Genomic DNA, 21,970 nt, shown 5'->3' with positions numbered 1-21,970 from the left:
AGCCCTCCCTTCTGTGATTTCATTGTGAGTTGCAGACTAAGTAAAGCAGACTCTACTACAACCACTGAATCCTGACGCTACCATATTAGGGGGAAGAAAACTACAGATTCAGCCCAAGTCTTGTGTTTAGATCAAGCATGGCAGATTTGTTGATTTCAATCAACAAATACAGTGAATAAATTGCTCAAGTCTACCTTTGACCTCTAGTATGTTGTCTATGCTATTACAAATGTGAATGCAATTCCTAATTCATTTTGGAAGCATTTTTAACTGAGTCGAAATTTTCAATTCATAGATTACTATTAGCTACCTGAGTGGATAACACTTGTTTTTAAAGGACTTTCTTTTTTCTTGTGCCAAATAAATTTGTTTCATTTATACATTTGAGAAAATATAATTAAGTGAAAAGAAGGGGAAAAGTTATCCATTCTCACTCCACCCAAGATAACTATAGGGAAGTCCAAGGGTCATAAAGGCAGAGCCCTGATGAATGGTACCGGTGCCACTGTGAAAGAGCTCCCCCTCACCTCTTCCTCCATGTGACAACACGTGGGGGGTTTTGTTTCGGTGCTGGGGACTGAACATATCTCCCCAGGTTATGGCACTTCGTTATAGCAATACAAACGGACTAAGACAAGTATGTTTTAAAACTTATTAAATATCATCAAAAATACTACATATCGGTTGCTTTCAAGAATTTAAAGAACATTTAAATGATTTCAATTAAAATGTCTTTAAAATGCAGCCGCCCGGTCAGGGCCTGAAGAGACACTGTCAGGGTGCCTACAGGTTTTTTTGTTTGTTTGTCTGTTGTTTGTTTTTATTAATCTTCTCTTTTATTGGACCTGTGTATTAGTTACAATCAGGAAGCTGTCCCCAAACCCATGCTTTTTCTAATATTTATGTAGGGGTTTTGTTTGTTTGTTTATTAAATATTTTTTGTTTTTACAGACTGTATTTTGATTCATTGTACAAAAATGGGGTACGGCTTTCCATTTCTATGGTTGTACACAATGTAGAATCACACGTTCATGTAATCCATACATGTACATGGGGTAATAGTGTCTGTGTCATTCTACTGTCTTTCCTTCCCCTACTCCCTCCCGCCCCATTTTCCTCTACATCATCCAAAGTTCTTTCATTCTTCTCTTCCCCCGCCCCACTACCCCCCTCGCTATGTATCATCATCCACTTATGAGAGAAAACATTCGGCCTTTGGTTTTTTGGACTTGGCCTATTTCACTTAGCATGATATTTTCCAACTTCATCCATTTACAAGCAAATGCCATAATTTTATTCTTCTTTATGGCTGAGTAATATTCCATTGTGTTTATATACCACAGTTTCTTCATCAATTGAAGGGCATCTAGATTGGTTCCACAATCTAGCTATTGTGAATTGAGCTGCTATGAACATTGATGTGGCTGCATCACTGTAGTATGCTGATGCCTGCAGGTTTGCTTGCATGCAGCTGCCTCCATCTTGGGATACCAGCCAGGGTGCCTGCAGGTTTGCCACCACTGCCATCTTGGGGCACAGTTGCCTCTGTCTGGGGACACTGGACAGGACTTGGAGGTCCAGTATCAGGATGCCTGTGAGTTTTGCTGCACCTGAGGTCTTTCTGCAGGGCGTGCTAGTGACCACCATCTTGCTACTATTTCGCCTGGTTGCTCCTTTGTGTGAGCACATCCCTGATGGTCTTTCTGATTGCAAGTTGGAACAGCATTGAGTTCTTGGAACTGCAGCGTAGTGGAGACTGGGGAATCTGAAGCCCAGATCCATCAGTTTGTGGCTGGGTCTGCGTGGGCCAGTCTGGACCTGGAAATCCTGTGGAAAGTCAGAGACTAGGGACATTTCACCTGGGGGGAGCACGGGTTGGAAGGGCCAAAGAGAGACAGGTTCTCCCTAGCTCAGCGAGTCCTTAAGTGTACAGGAACAGACTGGGCTGGCTACAATAGGCAGGAAGGTTGGAAGAAGGTGTGAGGACTTCTTGCTATCAGCTCACCCAACCAGGCAGTCTGGCACCCACCCAACTGAAGCTATCGTCAAACTCCAGACAACCCCAACTATATCAGTGTAGAAGGGAAGCTGCAAGACTTCTGAACAGCAATAGAAACAATTGTTCAATTTTCCATTGAGAATTTTTTTTCCCTCTCTCTCACATTGCTATCATTTTTGAAACCAAGAATTTATCACACATCAGTTTATTGAGGACTGGGTGTCTGAATAGTATATTACAGTTCTGTTGTGTATTCTTGTATTTTTACTCTTTTTTTTTTTTACTCTGTATATATATTCCCTCTCACTTATCTGTTTCCTTGGATTCTCTTTATCTCTTTTCCCCTGCTAACAGCCAACCTCTATCAATTTCTCTTTCACTCCTACTATAAATTTTTACTTCTATCTCTCCTCCTCCCTCATAAACATCACATCCTACACCACTTCTGTCTCTTTTTTTTTTTAAAGAGAAATTGTAAAGCCTTTTAGCAAACTTACTGTTTGTGTTGTAGAGAGTAATTGAACACATCATGTCTATTTATTGTGACAAAACTGTAGATGTCTTATAGGGGCTACTTGGCTTAAGGCTGTATATTGTTAGCATTGGGTATTGTTAATATTGGTCTTCCCCTTAAAGGTGAGGTACTGGAAACCTTCAGAGACACTGTAAGTCTCCAGGATACAAGGTACTGCCTCAAATCCATACTGCTAGATGGGAAGACACTCAAACAACATGAAGAAACAAGGGAATAAAGTGCCCCAAATGAACCAAGATGCTCCAACAATAGAATCCATTGACAACACAGTAGAAGATATGTCAGAGAAGGAATTCAGAATGTACATAGTTAAACTGATCTGTGACATACAGGACAACATGAGGACTGAAATCAGAGATAAATTTCAAGAGGTGAAAGATCAGTTCAATAAAGAGATACAGATTCTGAAAAGAAATGAAGCAGAAATCCACAAAATGAAGGAATCAATAAACCAAATTAAAAACTCAATGGAAAGTATCATCACAGACTAAACCACTTGGAAGACAGAATCTCAGGCAATGAAGACAAAATATATGATCTTAAAAATAGAGTTGATGCTGGGAAAACTGGAAATCCATATGCAACAGAATGAAACTAAACCCCTCTCACCCTGCACAAAAAATCAACTCAAAATGGATCAAGGACCTTGAAATCAGACCAGAGATCCTGCATCTTATAGAAGAAAAAGTAGGTTCAAATCTTCAACTTGTTGGCTTAGGATCAGGACTCCCATAGCACAAGAAATAAAAGCAAGAATCAATAACTGGGATAGATTCAAACTAAAAAGCTTTCTCTCAGCAAAGGAAACTATCAGCAATAGCTCTCTGAAGAGAGAACCTACAGAGTGGGAGAAAATCTTTTCCATGCATACTTCAGATACAGCACTAATTTCCAGAATATATAAAGAACTCAAAAAACTCTACACCAAGAATACAAATAACCCAATCAACAAATGGGCTAAGGAAATGAACAGACACTTCACAGAAGAAGATCTACAAGCAATCAACAAACATATGAAAAAATGTTCACCATCTTTAGTAATAAGAGAAATGCAAATCAAAACTACCCTAAGATTCCATCTCACCCCAATTAGAATGGCGGTTATCAAGAATACTAGCAACAATAGGTGTTGGTGAGGATGTGGGGAAAAAGGTACACTCATACATTGCTGGTGGGGCTTCAGATTAGTGCAGGCACTCTGGAAAGCAGTGTGGAGATTCCTTAGAAAACTTGGAATGGACCCGCCATTTGACCCAGCTATCCCACTCCTTGGCCTATACCCAAAGGACTTAAAATCAGCATACTACAGAGATACAGCCACATCAATGTTCATAGCTGCTCAATTCACAATAGCCAGATTGTGGAACCAACCTAGATGCCCTTCAATTGATGAATGGATAAAGAAACTGTGGTATCTATATATAAACAATGGAATATTACTTAGCCATAAAAATAATAAAATTATGACATTTGCAGGCAAATGGATGAAACTGGAGAATATCATGCTAAGTGAGATAAGCCAATCTCAAAAAAGTAAAGAATGAATGATCTTGCTGATAAGTGGATGATGACATATAATGGGGGGTGGGAGGGAGGCAAGAATAGAGGAAGGAGGGACTGTATAGAGGGATAAGAGGAGTAGGAGGGGTGGGGGGAAGAAAAAAAATAACAGAATGAATCAAAACTATTACCCTAGGTAAATGTATGATTACAAAAATGGTATGCCTCTACTTCATGTACAGAGAAACAAGATGTATTCCATTTGTTTACGATAAAAATGAATTAAAAAAAAAAAAGTTGAACATGTAGAGAAGATGGTAAGAAACCATGAACAGAACTTACAAGAATAATGGGATAACATGAAAAGACCAAGTTTAAGATTTATTGGGATAGATGAAGGCTCAGAGATACAAATCAAAGGAATGCACAATCTTTTCAATGACATAATATCAGAAAATTTCCCAAACCTAAAGAATGAAATGGAAAATCAAATACAAGAGGCTTACAGGACCCCAAATGTACAAAATTACAGCAGACCCACACCAAGGCACATTATAATGAAAATGCCTAACCTATAGAATAAGGATAGAATTGTAAAGATTGTGGGAGAAAAAAAGTCAAATTTTGTATGGGGGAAACCAATTCAGATCTCAACTGATTTCTCAACCCAGAACCTCAAAGCTAAGAGGTCCTGGAATAATATATATCAAGTTCTGAAAGAAAATGGATGCCAACGAAAAATTTTATATCCAGCAAAAGTAAGCTTCAGATTTGAAGACGAAATAAAAACCTTCTGTGATAAATAAAAGTTAAAAGAATTCACAACTAGAAAGCCTGCACTACATATTCCATGAGGATAAAATGGAAAAAAGTGAAAACCAGCAAAGGGAGGAACTACAGTAAAGGAATAGTCAATCAAAGGAGAAACTGAATCAAATTAAAAAACAGAAATAAGCCAAAATTACCAGGAATACAAATCAAATCTCAATAATAACCTTGAATGTTAATGGCCTAAACTCATCAATCAAATGACACAGACTGGTAGATTGGATTAAAAAACAAGACCCAACAATATGCTGTCTCCAAGAGACTCACCCCATTGATAATGACATTCACAGACTAAAGGTGAAAGGATGGGAAAAACATATCACTCATATGGGTCATGTAAACAAGCAGGGGTTTCCATCCTCATATCAGGTAAAGGGGACTTCAACCAATGTTAATCAGAAGAGACAAAGAAGGACATTTCATACTGCTTAAGGGAATTATACATCAGCAAGACATAAAAATCATAAATATTTATGCCCCATCTACATCAAACAAACCTTTCTCAATTTCAAGAATCAAAGGGACCACAACACAGTAATACTGGGTGACTTTAATACACATCTCTCACTACTGGATAGATCTTCCAAACAAAAACTAAACAAAGAAACTATAGAACTAAATAATGCAATCAATAATTTAGACTTAACAGACATATATAGAGCATTTCATCCATCAATAAGTGAATACACTTTCTTCTCAGCAGCACATGGATTCATCTCTAAAATAGACCACAAAGCAGCTCAATTCACAATAGCTAGAATGTGGAACCAACCTAGATGCCCTTCAACAGATGAATAGATAAAGAAACTGTGGTATATATATATATCTATCTTACAGTATATGACTGAATATTAGTTAGTCATAAAGAATAATAATATGACATTTGCAGATAAATGGATGGAATTGGAGAATATCATGCTAAGTGAAATAAGCCAATCCCAAAAAACCAAAGGCCAAATGTTTTCCCTGATAAGTAGATGATGATATATAATGGGGGTGCGTGGGTGGGCGTGAGAGAAGAATGGAGGAACTTTAGATTACGTAGAGCAAAATGAGGGTGGGTATGAAAAATGGTGGAATGAGACAGACATCATTACCCTATGTACATGTAGGATTACACAAATGGTATGAATCTACATCGTGCACACCCATAGAAATGAAAAGATGTACCCCATTTGTGTACAATGAATCAAAATGCAGTCTGTAAAAATAAAAATAAAAAAAATTTAAATACAAATAATGCCCTGCATTCTATCAAATCATAATGGAATGAAAGTAGAAATCAATGATAAAATAAAAAATAGAAGCTACTTTAACACCTGGAGACTAAATAATATGCTATTGAATGATGCATGGATAGTAGAAGAAATCAGGGATAAAAAAATAGAGAGAGGTAAATGAGAACACCAATACAACATATCAAAATCTCTGGGACACTATGAAGGCAGTGCTAAGAGGAAAGGTCATTGCACTGAACTCATTCATTAAAGGAATAGAAAGTCAATGAATAAATGACCTAACATTACATCTCAAAGTCCTAGAAAAAGAGAAACAAATCAATGCCGAAAGCAGTAGAAGACAGGAAATAATTAAAATCAGAACTGAAACCAATGAAATTTAAACAAAAGAAACAACTGAAAAAATTGACAAAACGAAGAGTTGGTTTTTTGAAAAAATAAAATTGATAAACCCCTAGTAACACTAACAAAGAGAAGAAGAGAGAAAAATTACTAAAATTTGTGATGAAAAAGGAAATATCATGATGGACACTACTGAAATACAGAAGATAATTAGAAACTATTTTGAAAATTTATACTCCAATAAAAAGGAAAATCTTGAAGACACGACAGATTTCTAGAGACTTATGATCTACCCAAACTGAAGCAGGAGAACATACACAATTTAAATAGGTCAATTTCAAGCAATGAAATAGAAGATGCCATCAAAAACCTAGCAATCAAGAAAAGTCCAGGACCAGACGGATTCTCTGTCAAATTCTACAAGACCTTCAATGAAGACTTAACACCAATACTCCTCAAATTATTCCATGAAATAGAAAAGGAGGGAACCCTTCCAAACTCATTCTATGAAGCTAGTATCACCCTGATACCAAAACCAAAGACACATCAAGGAAAGAAAACTTCGGACTAATATCCCTGATGAACATAGATGCAAAAATTCTCAACAAAATTCTGGCAAATCACATATAAAAACATATTTATAAGATAGTGCACCATGATCACATGGGGTTCAACATATGGAAATGAATAAACATAATTCATCACATTAATAGACTTAAAGACAAGGATCAGATGATCATCTCAATAGATGCAGAAAAAGCACTTGACAAAATACAGCCCTCCTTCAGGTTCAAAACCCTAGAAAAACTAGAGAGAGTAGGAATATACCTTAATACTGTAAAAGTTATATATGCTAAACCCAAGGCCAACATCATTCTAAACAGAGAAAAATTGAAAGCATTCCGTTTAAAAACTGGAACAAGACAGGAATGCCCTCTTTCACCATTTCTAGTCAATATCATCCTTGAAACTCTAACCAGAGCAATTAGAAGAAAGAAATTAAAGGGATACAATTAGGAAAAGAACTCAAACTATCACTATTTGCACATGACATGATTCTATATTTAGAAGATCCAAATAATTCCACCAGGAATCTTCTGGAACTAATAAATGAGTTCAGCAAAGTAGCAGGATATAAAATCAACACCCTTAAATCGAACACATTCCAATACATAAGCGATGAATCCACTGCAAGAGAAATTAGGAAAACTGCCCCATTCACAAAGGTCTCAAAAATATTTGAGAATCAATCTAACAAAAGAGGTGAAAGACCTCTACAATGAAAACTACAGAACACTAAAGAAAAAAATTGAAGAAGACCTTAGAAGATGGAAAGATCTCCTGGATAGGCAGAATTAATAGTGTCAAAATGGCCATACTACCAAAACCATTATATATATTTAATGCAAATCCTATTAAAATTCCAGTGACATTCTTTATAGAACTAGAAAAAGCAATCATGAAATTCATTTGGAAAAAAATAAGAAACCCGGGAGAGTCAAAGCAGTCCTTAGCAAGAATGGTGGAGCAGGAGACATCACAATACCAGACCTTAAATAATACTACAGAGCTATAGTAACAAAAACTGCATGGTATTCAGACACATAGACCAATGGTACAGAATAGAAGACACAGAGACAAACCCATGTAAATATGGTTATCTCATACCAGACAAAGGTGCCAAGAACATACATTGGAGAAAAGATAGCTTATTCAACAAATGGTGCTGAGAAAACTGGAAATCCATATGTAACAAAATGAAATCAGACCCCTATCTCTCAACCTGCACAAAACTCAACTCGAAGTGGATCAAAAACTTGGGCACTAGAACAGAGACCCTATGATTACTAGAAGAAAAAGTAGACCCATGTTGGCTTAGGATCTGACTTCCCCAACAAGACTCCTAAAGTGCAAGAAGTAAAATCAAGAATCAATAAATGGGCTATCCCATTAATTGAATTAATTGAATTAATTAATCCCAAATTAATTTGAATATTATTTTTAAAATAATAAGTTAATTTGAATAATTAATTTATTCAAATTAAAAAGCTTCTTCTCAGCAAAGGAAACAATAATATGAAAAGAAAGCCTACAGAATGGGAGAAAATCTTGACCACAGGCCCCTCAGATAGAGGATTAATCTCTAGGATATATAAAGAACTCAAAAAACTTAACACCAAAAAAACAAATAACCCAATCAATAAATGGACTAAGGAACTGAACAGTCACTTCACAGAAGAAATACAATCGATCAACAAATATATGGAAAAATGTTCAACATCTCTAGCAATTAGAGAAAACAAAATCAAAACTACTCTAAGATTTCATTTCACTCCAATCAGAATGGCAATTATCAAGAATACAAGCAACATTAAATGTTGGCAAGGATATAGAGGAAAAGTTACACTCACACTTTGTTTGTGGGACTGCAAATTGGCACATCCATTAATGAAAGCAGGGTGGAGATTCTTTAGAAAACTTGGAATGTAACCACCACTTAACAAAGTTATCCCACTCCCTGGTTTATACCCAAAGGACTTAAAATCAACATACTACAATGACACAGTCACATTGACGTTTACAGCAATTCAACTCACAATAGCTAAACTATGGAACCAGGCTAGGTGCCCTTCAACAGAAGAATGTATGAAGAAAATGTGGTACAATCTACCCAGTAGAATATCACTTAGTCTTAAAGAAGAATGAAATTACGGCATTTGCTGGTAAACGGATGGAGCTAGAGAATATCAGGCTAAGCGAAATAAGCCAATCCCAAAAAACCAAAGGCCAAATGTTTTCTGTGATATGCAGATGCTAATTCACAATAAGGAGAGGGGGCTGTGGAAGGGATAGAGGTACTTTGGATTAGGCAGAGGGGAGTGAAGAGAGGGGATGGGGTAGGCGGGAAGGAAGGACCATAGAATGAATCAGACATTAATACCCTATGTGCATACATGACTACACGATCGGTGTTGATTCTACATTATGTACAACCAGAAGAATGAGAATTTATACTCCATTCATGTATCGTGTCAAAATGCATTCTGACCTGTATAACTAATTAGAACAAATAAAAAAATAAAAATATAAAAATAAAATTGTGATGGGCTGACAGAGCTGACTCCATGAGAATGTTATAGGCCAGACTTTAAGGGAAATGACTAAACAGACTCCATTTTGCTCTGAGACTCCATGTTATGTAGGAAATAAGCTTCTCCCATGGAAACACCCTGCCTCTGTACCCATCATCAGTTACTTGGTGTGACAAGTTTAACAATACAGAATGATAATTCCTATGTAAAGAAAAATTGCTCTCTTTTGATTCCTATTGCTCCTAACCAATGTACCATGTGAACAGTGATCGTGTGGATGTTAGTAACCATTCTTTAGTTTGTACCTAGGTAAGGGTCATTTTGACCCACTTCCCCCTCTGTTGATGATCTCATGATGTTAGTTTGTAATTTCAAATCATAGCAACAGACACTTATGATTGATGTGATTTTTGGTATAAAAACACTTACAACCCTGTGGTCAGGGCTGTTCTCCCAATAGTCATTTTTTGGGGCATTGTGTGAGACAGTCAGCTGGCCAGCTTAATAAAGACTCAAATTTGGACTTCTCAGTGGTGATCGGTCTGTTCTTAAGTTGCGCCCCATAACAAAATGTCTTTAAAATGTTAAAAAAAAAAAAAAAGATAACTACAAATAACATACCATTCCTAATTTTTTTTGCTATATTTTTTTAAATGATATGGAAAAGCTAGCCATCATTTAGTGCATGTCATTACAAGATCTTCTGTAGTGTCATTTTAATAGCTGCATAACATGAATGTGCCCCTGGATCCCCTATGATCTGTGGTCCCCTACGCCAAAGCCTGGACATTTAAGTCAGCTCCAATTCTTTTTGTGCTAATTACAAATAGAGTTTGAAACTTTACCTTCGGGGCAAACCCATGATCATTTCCTTAAGATACAGTCTTAGAATTCAAATTGCTGGGTCAAAAAGTTTGCATCACTCAGGGTTTTGACCAGTCTTGACATGCCATCTCCAGGACCAGCGCACCATAGAAACTCCTCCCAGCCATGGAAAGATGTGCACAGCCCCCAACATTCTGCTCCCCAGTCTCTCTCACACCCACACCCTCACACACCGAGTGTGACACTCCTCATGGAAATGAGCGTGGAGGACCAGGAGCCTGGCATCATTCTTGATGGCACCCGCTCCCTCTGCAGGCTTCCCTGAGTCCCAGTCCAAGACAAGATCCAAGATGCTAAAGTGGACACCCTTCACCAAGGCTTGGGGGACAAGTGCATGAGCAGGAATCGGCAAGGAGGAACCCACCAGGGCACAAAGAAAGCATGGCGGACACACAAAGAGGGTGTCCAGGTGGAAAAAAAAAGCCTGAGAGACAAAGAGAAGCAAAAGTCATTCTGGGAGGTGACAGAGTTGATAGGAACTGATGTCAAACTGAAGCTGATTGAGCCATTTGAGGGGGTGGAAATGTCAAGGCCTCACAAAACTCCAGGAGATGACAGAGTTGATAGGAACTGACGTCAAACTGAAGCTGACTGAGCCATTTGAAGGGGTGGAAATGTCAAGGCCTCACAAAAATCCAGGGCAGGACGGAGCAAAGGTACCAGGTGAAATGGAAAAGGAAACAGTTGCTTGAGGCCTTGGGCACTCTGCTGCTGCCTGTAATTAATGCCAGCAAAGCACCAGCAGCCAGAGTCACTGTGGGAACCGGAGAACAGTGAGAGGATAGCTCTTCAGGCACAGGCAGTGAGCTAGTGGCCAGCAGGGAGCCCACCACTGAGGGCCGTTCCCAGAACAGGGGGCGGGAGTGGGCATGCTCCTGGCTGCTGCTCATCTCCTCCTTCCCAAGAGGAGGACCCCACATTCCATCTCTCTAGCCAGCCTCTTCTATCCCTCCTTTCACTCCAGGCCAAACCTCCAGTGAGATGGATAATGCTGCAGGTAAGCTGTCTAAACAGGTGACTGGGTTTCTGTGGTCTTGTGGCCCAGGAAAAGACATTAGGGATTCAGATCTCATGCCCTGCCAACTCTAGGTCCTGTGCACTCCAGCCACAGAAACTGGCAAATTCATGAGGGAATGTGGAGCTCCCTTAATGTTTCCAAGTCCTTAGGAAAATGGCTTGCAGACCTCCAATATTACTGAAAGAGACTAGTCAGGTTACCCACCTACCCCGCCCACTCACATCCCTGGGCCTCCCCTGATGTCAATTTTAGGTCAATTCATCCAAATACATAAAGAACTGAGTCAATCGGATTCTCAACTAAAATTGCAGCTATGAAAAAAAGACTAGAAGTGGATCCTGGAGTTAAAAGAAAGAACTGGTGGCACCACGGTGAGAAAATGCCATGCCCAGGATCGGGCGATGGGACTGCAGTGGCCTGTGACGGAAGGATGCTGACTGAGAATGAGACCTGGGCAGAGGCCAGGCAGAGGCAGACAGGAACCCACGCAGCCCAGAGATGGCTCAGTCTGGTGGCTCTACTACCTGTGAGGTTCATCCACTCTCTTTAATTCCTCTTTGCATCCCCTAAATCCCTTCCATACATATTTATTTTTGTGTGAATCTCTCTGTTCCTTGTCACCAATTTTCCTGCCTAAAATATTCTTTCCCAGGCCCAGGGTCTGCAGCGATCCTGAGCTGAAAGTCAGATCAGTAGGAGCAGGACTTTTTTCCAGCTCTGTCCAAAACAGCTAACATAACTAGGGGCCAGAGCCAAGAGGCCTGGTGTGCAGGGCGGCCTGCGTGGGCCCACTAAAGAAAAGAGCAAACCCAGGCCTCAGGTCATTGAGCTCTGGCTGCTGAATCGCAGGGGAACTCAGCACTAGAGGGCTCAAGTCCACAGCTTTCAAGCAGGGCTCAGGCCGTGCACCGTGGCTGCTCAAAATGCTTTATAAAAACAAAACCAAAAACTTCCTTTTCAGCTGGTGACTGGGTATGTTTCTGATAGATAAGGCTACCAGATAGGACCATCCACCATTGCTAAAGTGTCACTGGGTGATTTTTCATTCTAAATTCTAAATTTCTCTTAAGTAGATTATACAAACTGCTCCAATCGTGATGCTTCACAATACACGTTCAGAGGATCACAGGTCCCCTGGCATGCCCTTTCATCCCAAGCCACCTATATCCTCCTGTGTTTCCTTGGCGCTTTTGCATAGCTCCCATTTAATCCCCACCCCATGGCAATCTGTCTCCACCACCAACTCTCTCCCGACCTCCCTCCCAACCCCACGCTAGTCACTGGGTTGCACATCTTGATTAGGTTTCCTGTTTTCCTCCGGAGGTCCGGGCCCAGCCAGCAGGGGTGGTCCTCACCTCTCTCCCTGTGCTCAGGGCTGCTCCCTGCATGACCCCCTCCTCACTTAACTGCACTTACAGCTCTGGCAGCGACTTGGTCACCACTATCCTCAGACCCAGGAGCACCCAGAAAACAACTCTATGAAAGAAAGCAGCTAAATGAGAGGCTCCCAGGGCCTCTTTAACGCCCTCCTGCCTCCAGCGAGTGTTCCTCCTTCAGGTGTCCAGTGTGTGAGGCACTGCACACAGACCCAGAGCCAGGAGTGACAAAGCACATCAAGAACCAAAGAACCTGCCACTGCGATGGCACAGGCCTGCAATCCCAGCAGCTCAGGAAGCTGAGGAAGGAGGATCACAAGTCCAAAGCCAGTTTCAGCAATTTAGCAAGGCCCTAAGCAATTCAGCAAGACCCTGTCTCTAGATAAAATATAAAAAAGAGCTGGAGAGGTGGCTCAGAGGTTAAGTGCCCCTGTGTTCAATCCCTGGTACCAAAAGAAAAAAAGGAAGAAAAAAAAAAAGACTGATGAACCCTAGAGTCATAAACTGAACCAAGAACTTACACCCTGAGAGATTTCATGGCCCAGGCCCTCAGAGCAGGACTAGCTAACAGGCTCTGTTTTGAGTCAGAGAGTAGGTCAGAATGTCACAGGATAAGTCACTGGCTCAGGTCCCTGGCTTCAATGAGCAATTGCCACCAGGCACACAGGAGCTTTAGGGTAAAGGATAACCCCGCTAACCCTGGATCCATTATTCCACATTATTTGGGACGTGAGCAATTGTTCTAATTGTGTTTTGATATGGAAGTAAATTAGCTAAGAGCTTTTATAGATCCTGGTACATAAAACATTCCAGGACCTGGGTCATTACAAATTTGCTGAGTACTACAATCAAATCAGAAGCACCTAAAATACACAAGAACTTCTGCTGAAATCAGGAGACTTCCCAGTTTATTTCCACCCTTTCTCTACCCAGGGCTCATGTTCCTTCTTGAAGGTTCATCTGTGGGGCCCAAGCCCAACATTATGGGGTTCTTGTCTTAGAACAAGTGTTAACTACAGATTTTCCTTAAGATGTTTTATTTTGATTTGTTTTAGAAATTAGTGTGCCAGGCGCTTTTTTAAATTAAATTACTTATTTATTCCTTACATGACCCTATTAACAAGGAGTGCTTTTTCCATTTCAGATGAGGTAATAAGAGCTTTAGGAACCAGCCAGGCACAAAGTTGGTAAGTTACTGAGCCAGAACTGCACACATGACCTGCCTCCCAGAGGCCTCTGTGCCCTCCAGTGTCAGGATAAAGTGAGGCTGAGAGACCTCGGTCAAGGGCTGAAATATAGGAGTGGTTTCTGGCACTAAGAGGAATGGGGTACAAATTTATTTTCAGGGACCTTAGAAAGGGAAGCTCTCCTGACAATACCATATGCAAACTATCCAAAGGAGCGTATCACTGCCATTTACTGAACTGCTTTGTTAATGTCTTCTGTACAGCACCTGCTCAGTTTGGGTTGTGCCTATTTTAGGTCTAATCTGGATTCATGGGAACCACTGAGCCCCTCTTAATGAGAGCCGCACACAACCATGTTTGTTAAGGCCCAGGGGTGCTCCAGGCTTACAGGGGAAACAGCAAGCCCTGCCACACTTCCATGTCCTTGATTTCTACTGCCCAAATTCAACAATTTCAACTCTTTTACCTACTTCTAGAGCTAGCTCAGTATATATAAATAGCATGTTTGCATGGTTCTTTTCCATGTTAGATATTATTCATTGGCCTCTTATTCCATCATCCCATACACTTTTTCCCTTCCATTTCTTCCCAATACCCTTTTTTATTAAGCCAACACCAGAACTTTATTATTATGATTAGATAAATTGCTCTTCACCACTGAGTCATATGGGGTACTATGATAATTCCTTTCACGTTCATTCCTTGATTGTCATTTCTGGGATCCATTCTTGCTTCTTGTTTGTGTGCTTAATCTTCTATGTACCTATCACTAATTCAGTCCTTGATTTTCCAACAAAAAACTATGAACTATAGATTCTCCAGCTATAAAAATCATCACAGAACAGTCTCATACTATTATTTTGTTATTTGTTTTTAATTTCTTAAGAACTGTCCTATCTGGAACCTTCTGTCCTCTTATTCCAACTCAAACTGACTGCTTTCTGGACTTGAGAACCCATTTATTCTAATTCTTGTTTACTCCTTAGCTATGGAGGAACGCATACATAGTAGCTTCCTCAGGCTGTATAGGAGGTCAAATAATTGAGACTTTTCATATTTCAGAATGCCATTACTCCACTCACACATTTGATTAATAATTTGGATAAAATTTCTCAGGTTGAAATAATATCCTTCCCCAATTTTCTTTTTTTTTTTTTTTTTTTTTTTTTTTTTGCGGTACTGAGGATCGAACTCAGGGCCTTGTGCTTGTAAGGCAAGCACTCTACCAGCTGAGCTATCTCCCCAGCCCTCCTTCCCCAATTTTAAACGTATGACTTCATGGTCTTCTGGTACCAGTGTTGCCATAGAGATAGCTCTTGTCAATCAGACTTCTATTTTTAACCTACACTCCATTTGGGGGTTTTATTTATTTATTTATTTTTCTGTCTAGAAGCTTTTGCATCCAGTGTGTCCTTTTTTCATTCATAGCCCTCAGTACCCAGGAGGTTTTTCAATCTATAAGGATATGTCTTTCAGGTCTCAAATGTTTTCTTGTATTACTTTAATGAAATTTTCCCCTTCATTGTCTCTATTCTCTTTTTCTAGAAGACTTATTATTCTGATGTTGCATTTCTTACAACAACCCTTTCTTATTTTTCATTCCATTGCCTTTGTTTGTTTGATGCTCTGCAAGTTTTCTTCAACTTTACTTCAACCCTGTACTGATTTATTTGCTTCTGCTCTTGTACTTTAATTTCCAAGAGCTCGTTCTTCCTCTCTGAGTACTCCGTTTTGTTCCACACTTCTCTATTGATGCAATCCTCCTCTTGTCTCTCTGGGAGTAATAATCAGAGTGTGTGTGAAGTTTTTGTGTATTGCCTCTATTCTTGGGCGTTTCTTTTTATATTGCTGTTGACTGTCCCTTTTGGTTTCTGTCTCTGGTTTTTCACATATCTCTCAAATATCTTGTGCTCCTTAGCTATCTTTTTCAATTTAAAAGACAAACACAAATAAGTTGGCAGGAGGCTCTGTGTAATTGACTAATCTGTACATTTATTTAAAGAACCCTAAATATCAGTATCTATGGGTTTTTTTTTTCTCCTGGGTTCCTAAGATTTTGCAGAGATGCCTCTAATATCATAACTGGAGGAAGCGGGTGTAACCCTAACATGCCAGCCTGTGTGTAGAAAGCAGACAGATGGTTAGGGACTGAGGTAGGTCTCATTCCCCCAGTGTAAGATCACACGTACACACACCTTCTCAGCTTCTCCTGCTCTTAAAATTCTAGTATGTTTCCGGAAAGACCTTTGAAAGAAGTACTAGTTACCAACAAAAAGAAAAGCATTTCACAGGCATAGTTTTGTATAGAACCTCACATCAGTCCAAATCAGGTTTTACCACCAAATGAGTTAAGAATGAAATTCGATTTCCACATTTTTTGGACTTGGAAATTACAGATTAGGTAAGCATTTCTTACACCTTTAGTCACATTGGGGACATATTCACAGGGATTTTGTCACTTTGTGAGGTTGCTTATTTGCAACTAGATGTGAGGGGGAAAATAAGGCAGTTTGAGATGTGAGTGCTTGGGGAAACTAGGCTCAAAAAAGGAGATGGTATAATGTCATGGACACTTGGAAGGTTTGTGTTCCAGCTCCGTGCTAGCAAGCTGTGTTACCCTGAGAAAGTTACTTGACTTCTCTGAACCTCCATTTCCTCATCTATAAACTGTGGAATACTTCAACTAATTTTGAAATGTTTTTGTAAAGATGTAGATAAAATCAGCCAACAGGTATGGACTGTGCCTGAGACACTGCTCTGCATCCTAGGGAAAGAGCTGCAAGCCAAAGAGGTGAAGTCCCTGCCCTCTTGGAAATAACTTCCTAATAAAAACAGACACAGAGTTAATAAGTTAGATGTCTTTACATGCTATTGAGGAATGACAAGACAGATAAAATGGAAAGATGAAGCCAGAGCAGAAGGAGGCAGGTACGAGATTATTGTCTTATTTAAGGTGTCAAATGACCTCTCTGTTAAGGTGACATTTAAACCAAAAGGAAGAGATGGTGCAAAGAGGGATGGAGGAGGGGAATTCCAACCAAAGGGTAAAGTGAGCGCATAGACTCTGGAAGGGGGAAGGTGCTTCATGTTTGAGATGTAAGATCAGCAAGATGAAGCGGCATGGAGAGGCAGAAAGGGTAGGAGACGAAGCCTGTGAGGGTCCGAGGGTTAAGTCACACGGAGTCTCACAGGTCCTTCTAAGAACTTCAGCTCTGAGAGAAACAGGAATCCTTTGTTGGCTTTTGAATAGAAAAATTACATGACGCTGGATCTTTTTAAATGATCACTCTAGTTTCTGTTTTGAAAATAGACCATAGAAGCAAGAATAGGAGCAGGAGCCTCAGATGAGAAAGCCATCTTTATATTTTTTATTAATTTTTTTATTTCAAAATTTTTTTTCATACAGGTATGCAGGGTAACAATGTCTGTCTCATTCTCCTTCCCATTCTCACCACCCCACCCCTCCCCTCACTCCCCTCTGCATAATCCAAAGTTCCTTCATTCTTCCCTACGCACCCCACTGTGAATCAGCATCCACTTATCAGAGAAAACATTCGGAGGTGTGAGAGGTTTGAAGAGGGAAAAAAGTGGGACTGTCATCTAGAGAGAGTGACAGATGGTTCTCAATCACCTCTGCCCACTGGAGTCAACTGAGGTTTGATTTTTGTTTGTTTACTTATTTATTTGGTACTGGGGATTGAACCCTGGGGCACTTTACCACTGAGTTACACTCCAACCCTTTTTATTTTTTATTTTGAGACGGTCTTTCTAAGTTGCTGGAGTTCTCACTATAGTGCTGAGGCTGGCTTTGAAGTTGTGATCCTCTTGCTGGGATTATGGGCATGCGCCACCATATCTGGCCAACTGTAGAGTTTTAAAAGAAGACACTGATACCCAGGTTCATCCCCCCAAAAATTTTGATTTCATTAGTTTGGAGTGGAATTCAGATGGCAAGACACTAACAGGAGCTAGAATCGAGAACAACTGGGCCAAGTAAATGGCACCAGATGGCCTCATAACACCAGCACCCACCTCCAAGGCAAGGCCATGCCTTAGAAAAGGACCTGTCTGGATGGTGGCATACTCCTTCTATAGTCACATTCAGATTTGAGGAGCAGGTATGCTGTAGAGAGAGCTGGATTTGATCAGGATTAAATGGAATTACTTATAAAGTTTATAACATGCCTGGACATGGTAAGACTTTGGAAAATGAAAGCTCCTATGTTTATTTTTCTGTTTAGCTCAGTGGCACACCATTGCTGCAGCAAATATAATTCTGTGTCTCCTCTGGTTCTTTTTATTTAACATGGAGTGCTGCACATGAGGCCCCTGGACTTCCCAACAACTGCAAAAAACACACTTCCCACCTACCCTCTGCCCCAATTTGACAGCAGTTCTCTTCCACCCTCCTCCAGTCCACACTACCTGGAACCTGTTTTTAGTAGGCTCTGCATTTGAAATTCCTGTCAGATAAATCTGTTCCCTTCACGCAGGGAAGCCCACTCCTGATCCTAACCCTAGAGAGACCTCCTCAATGACAAGCACCACCTTAACACCCTCTCCTCAGTCAAGCAGGATTGGCTCCCCACCCATTTCTATTCACCTCCTGGAAAGACAGCAGACTCTACCTTGACCCAAACTAAATGCGCCCAAATGCCAGGAAGGGTAGAAGCCCCCTGGGCTGCTTGTCGGGGGAGTGCCTACATAGTCAAGCTCCTGCCTTCCCTTAGGAGTGGATCTACAGACTAATCCCAGTTGTGACCTACCTTCTGTCTGTTCCTGCAATTCTTTCCCCACCCTCACCCTAACTGCCTGGAAAACTCCTCCTCATCCTTGAGAGCCCTTTGGAGGTCTCCCCGCTTTTTCTCTAATCCTGCCCTACAGGTAAATGGACCCCACCCTCCCCCACCTCTTGCTCCCTCAGCAATTGTACAAATCCCTTTACACACCTGTGCCACATTACACACGTGCCCGTGTATCCTCATAGCTCCTCCAGGAAGAGGCTGGATCTGTCTTCATATTTGCAGTGCCTTGCAGCGTGAATGGTCCATTCAATGACCAATAACCGAGACTAACCATTAGTAAGTGCTGTGGTATTGAAAATAACCACCCTTTGTTGGTGGCCGTCCTGTGCTCAGCACTAGGTTCATCCCTGCGTAGAGTACTCGCAGCAGTCCTATGAGGTAGGAACGATTAATGTAGATTAGGATGAGAAATGAGGCTCATCAAAGCTGTTTCCACATTCGCACAGTTGAGAAGGACACATCTGGAATTAAACCCGTCTGGCTGGCTGAAAAGTGTGTGATTTCTTTCAAATGATAAGGACTTTCTGAGGAAAGTGACCTTGCAAAAGATAATGGGGAATTCCTGAGCTGCCACCAGCTCTCACTGAGTCACCTCCCACCTCTCACTGAGTCACACAGGACTGGCTCTGGGGACAAGACAGGACTCTTCAAGTGCAGCTTTCCCTGGGTCCATCTGGGGTTCATCTCCTCTTTGCCTCTTCTTTCTCCTCCTCCAAATTTACAACCCAGAATAAGACGTTCATTGTGTACAGCAAAAAAGGAGCCGCCACAAGCCCTCCGGCAGGAAGCATCTTTGCGGACTTAGTCCTAACACTGTCATTACCCACCTCCAGCTCAGGCCCTGGGCCAGCATCCACCCAGCACCGGCACCATACAATTGACAAAGGCAGTCCTTGCAAGTCTGCGGCAGATTAACCATGACTCAGCCTGGCTGCTTTTGTCAGAGCTCCCTGGCTGCCTGACTCCCCCTCTCACCTGGAACAAACTGCTATGACCACCCTAGTCCCCAAGAGGATAAGACAAAAGGTCACAAGCCTGGCTCCCCTCCAGGGCTCAGATCCACGAGCCATCCCAGAGCGTGTTCCCTGGTTCATCTTGCCCCTTAACTCCCCCAACCCCCGAAGGCCAGAATTGACCAGTAGAAAAAAAAGACTGTCTCGTGGGGCACAAGGGCCCACCAGAGCCCCAAGGCGATGTCCACCATGGGCTGCTACAGCTCCCGCCGTCTGCTCCCACACCTTGGCCTTATCTACAGAGCACCCATCCACTCGTGCCGCTGGCTGGGTACTGCTTGACCTCAGAGCGTCAGGAAGGCTGGGCTCACTGCACGAAGCCTTCCAGCCTGGGGAGTATGCTGGAACTGGGGCCGTGGGCAGGCCAGGCATTGCCCCACCTTCCAGGTGGTCAATTCCTAACACCACTAGATTCACATAACATAGTCAGTATGGTGGAAGAAACAAGAAGCCTCCTCTTTCCTTTGTGGGACAGAATTTCAGGAGGCTGGCTACCGCTGAGGCTGAGCTGAGAGGCCCAAGGCTCTGTAGCAGAGGTAACAGCGGGTAAGGAGGCACAGACCTCAGCAGAATGGAATAGCTTGGGTCTTTCTGCAATAGCACGGCCACCCCTACACACACACACACACACACACACACACACACACTCTCTCTCTCTCTCTCTCTCTCTCTCTCTCTCTCTCTCTCTCTCTCTCTCTCTCTCTCAGGTTTTTGGACCTTCAGAGCATGCCAGGTCCCATTCCAGACCCTAGATCCCAATCCTTCTGAAACAAAATATGAGGTGTCCCAGGTCCCACTAGCTCCATGCTGAGGTCTAGCTGCCAGCCCACCAGATATGTTGTCAGCAGCCCACTTTCTCTAAGGCCACCCTTGCTCTCATCAGTAACAGTATTTCTGAAAAATAAAGATGGTCACCTGAGTCCTCCAACAATTATGTCCCTCAGGTCCCTTTCCAGACCACCAGCCTCTCCCAGACACGGCAGGGGCCTGCTGGCCAGGCAGCTCTGGCATTCTTTCCCACAGTCTGGCACGTCTGGACACCCTCCTCCATCCTTGCCAAGCTGTTGACAGCCATCCTGGCCAACTCCCTAGCCCAGCCATTCGCCAGCAGCCAGGAAGGCCGAGCAGCATTCCCTCACCCAGGCAGGGGCAGGGCTGGCCCCTCCTCCGATGCCTCCCGCCCGCCGCAGCCCCCAGCTGGCTATTCCAGTCAAGGAAAGCCAGCTTCCTGCCCACTGACCCAGTAGTTTGTTTTCAACACTGCAGGGACCACTGTCCATGACAGTGAGGGTTTTTACAGACACCTGTGGATGCTTCAACAGACGCATAGCTCTCAGGAGACAAAGGGTGTGTCAGCAATAACAAAGCTTCTTTATGGCCTATTCTTTCTCATCTTGACACATCTACCTAATTACAACATAAAATCTAATTACAACATAAAAACTCATCTGAGGCTAGAGAAAAGCAGAGTCCTTATCCTTTTTTATAGATAAGGAAATTCAGACTATGATTAAGTAGCCTGGGGACACACAGCTGCTAGATGCCAAGTCCAGATCATGATTTAGATTCTTATTATCATCTAAATTTTTACCTATAAAATTTATATCTAAAATGTATTTTATAAGCAAATATTTTTGTGTGTTTACATAAATATATTATGTGTTTACATAAATATATTTACCTATAAAATATGATATATAAAACATATACCTATAAAACATTTATATACTTATACACACACACATATATGGGGGGCGGGATACTGGGGATTGAACCCAGGAATGCTTAACCACAGAGCCATATCCCCAACCCTTTCTATATTTTATTTTGAGACAGGGTCTTGCTAGGTTGCTGAGGCTGGCTTTGAACTGGCGATCCTCCTGTCTTAGCTTCCCAAGCCGCTGGGATTGCAGGCAGGTGTGTGCCTCTGCATCCAGAACATTTTTATATTTATTTGCATTTTTATATATTTTCTTTCAAAGAGGAGGCTAATTCAGGTCTCTACACTACAAGCCACAGCACATAAGAGAAACCCTAGGCTTTGGAGTACAGGCAACCCAGGGCTTCACAGTTTCATCGCTGTGTGATTTTGGGGCAAATAAAGTTCTCACTCTTGGCTTCAGCTTCCTCCTCTGTACCGAAGGGATAACTC

At 41.5% G+C, this 21,970-nt stretch overlaps 1 protein-coding gene across 1 annotated transcript in view; it reads right to left on the bottom strand.

Annotated features, from left to right (window-relative positions):
* Positions 1-21,970, bottom strand: part of St6gal1 (ST6 beta-galactoside alpha-2,6-sialyltransferase 1) — a 138,769-nt gene that overhangs the window by 98,053 nt on the left and 18,746 nt on the right. The window lies entirely within an intron of this gene.

The sequence above is a fragment of the Sciurus carolinensis genome, chromosome 9, assembly GCF_902686445.1.
Source record: "Sciurus carolinensis chromosome 9, mSciCar1.2, whole genome shotgun sequence".
Lineage (NCBI taxonomy): Eukaryota > Metazoa > Chordata > Mammalia > Rodentia > Sciuridae > Sciurus > Sciurus carolinensis.
This window is presented reverse-complemented; position numbering and strand designations above follow the sequence as displayed.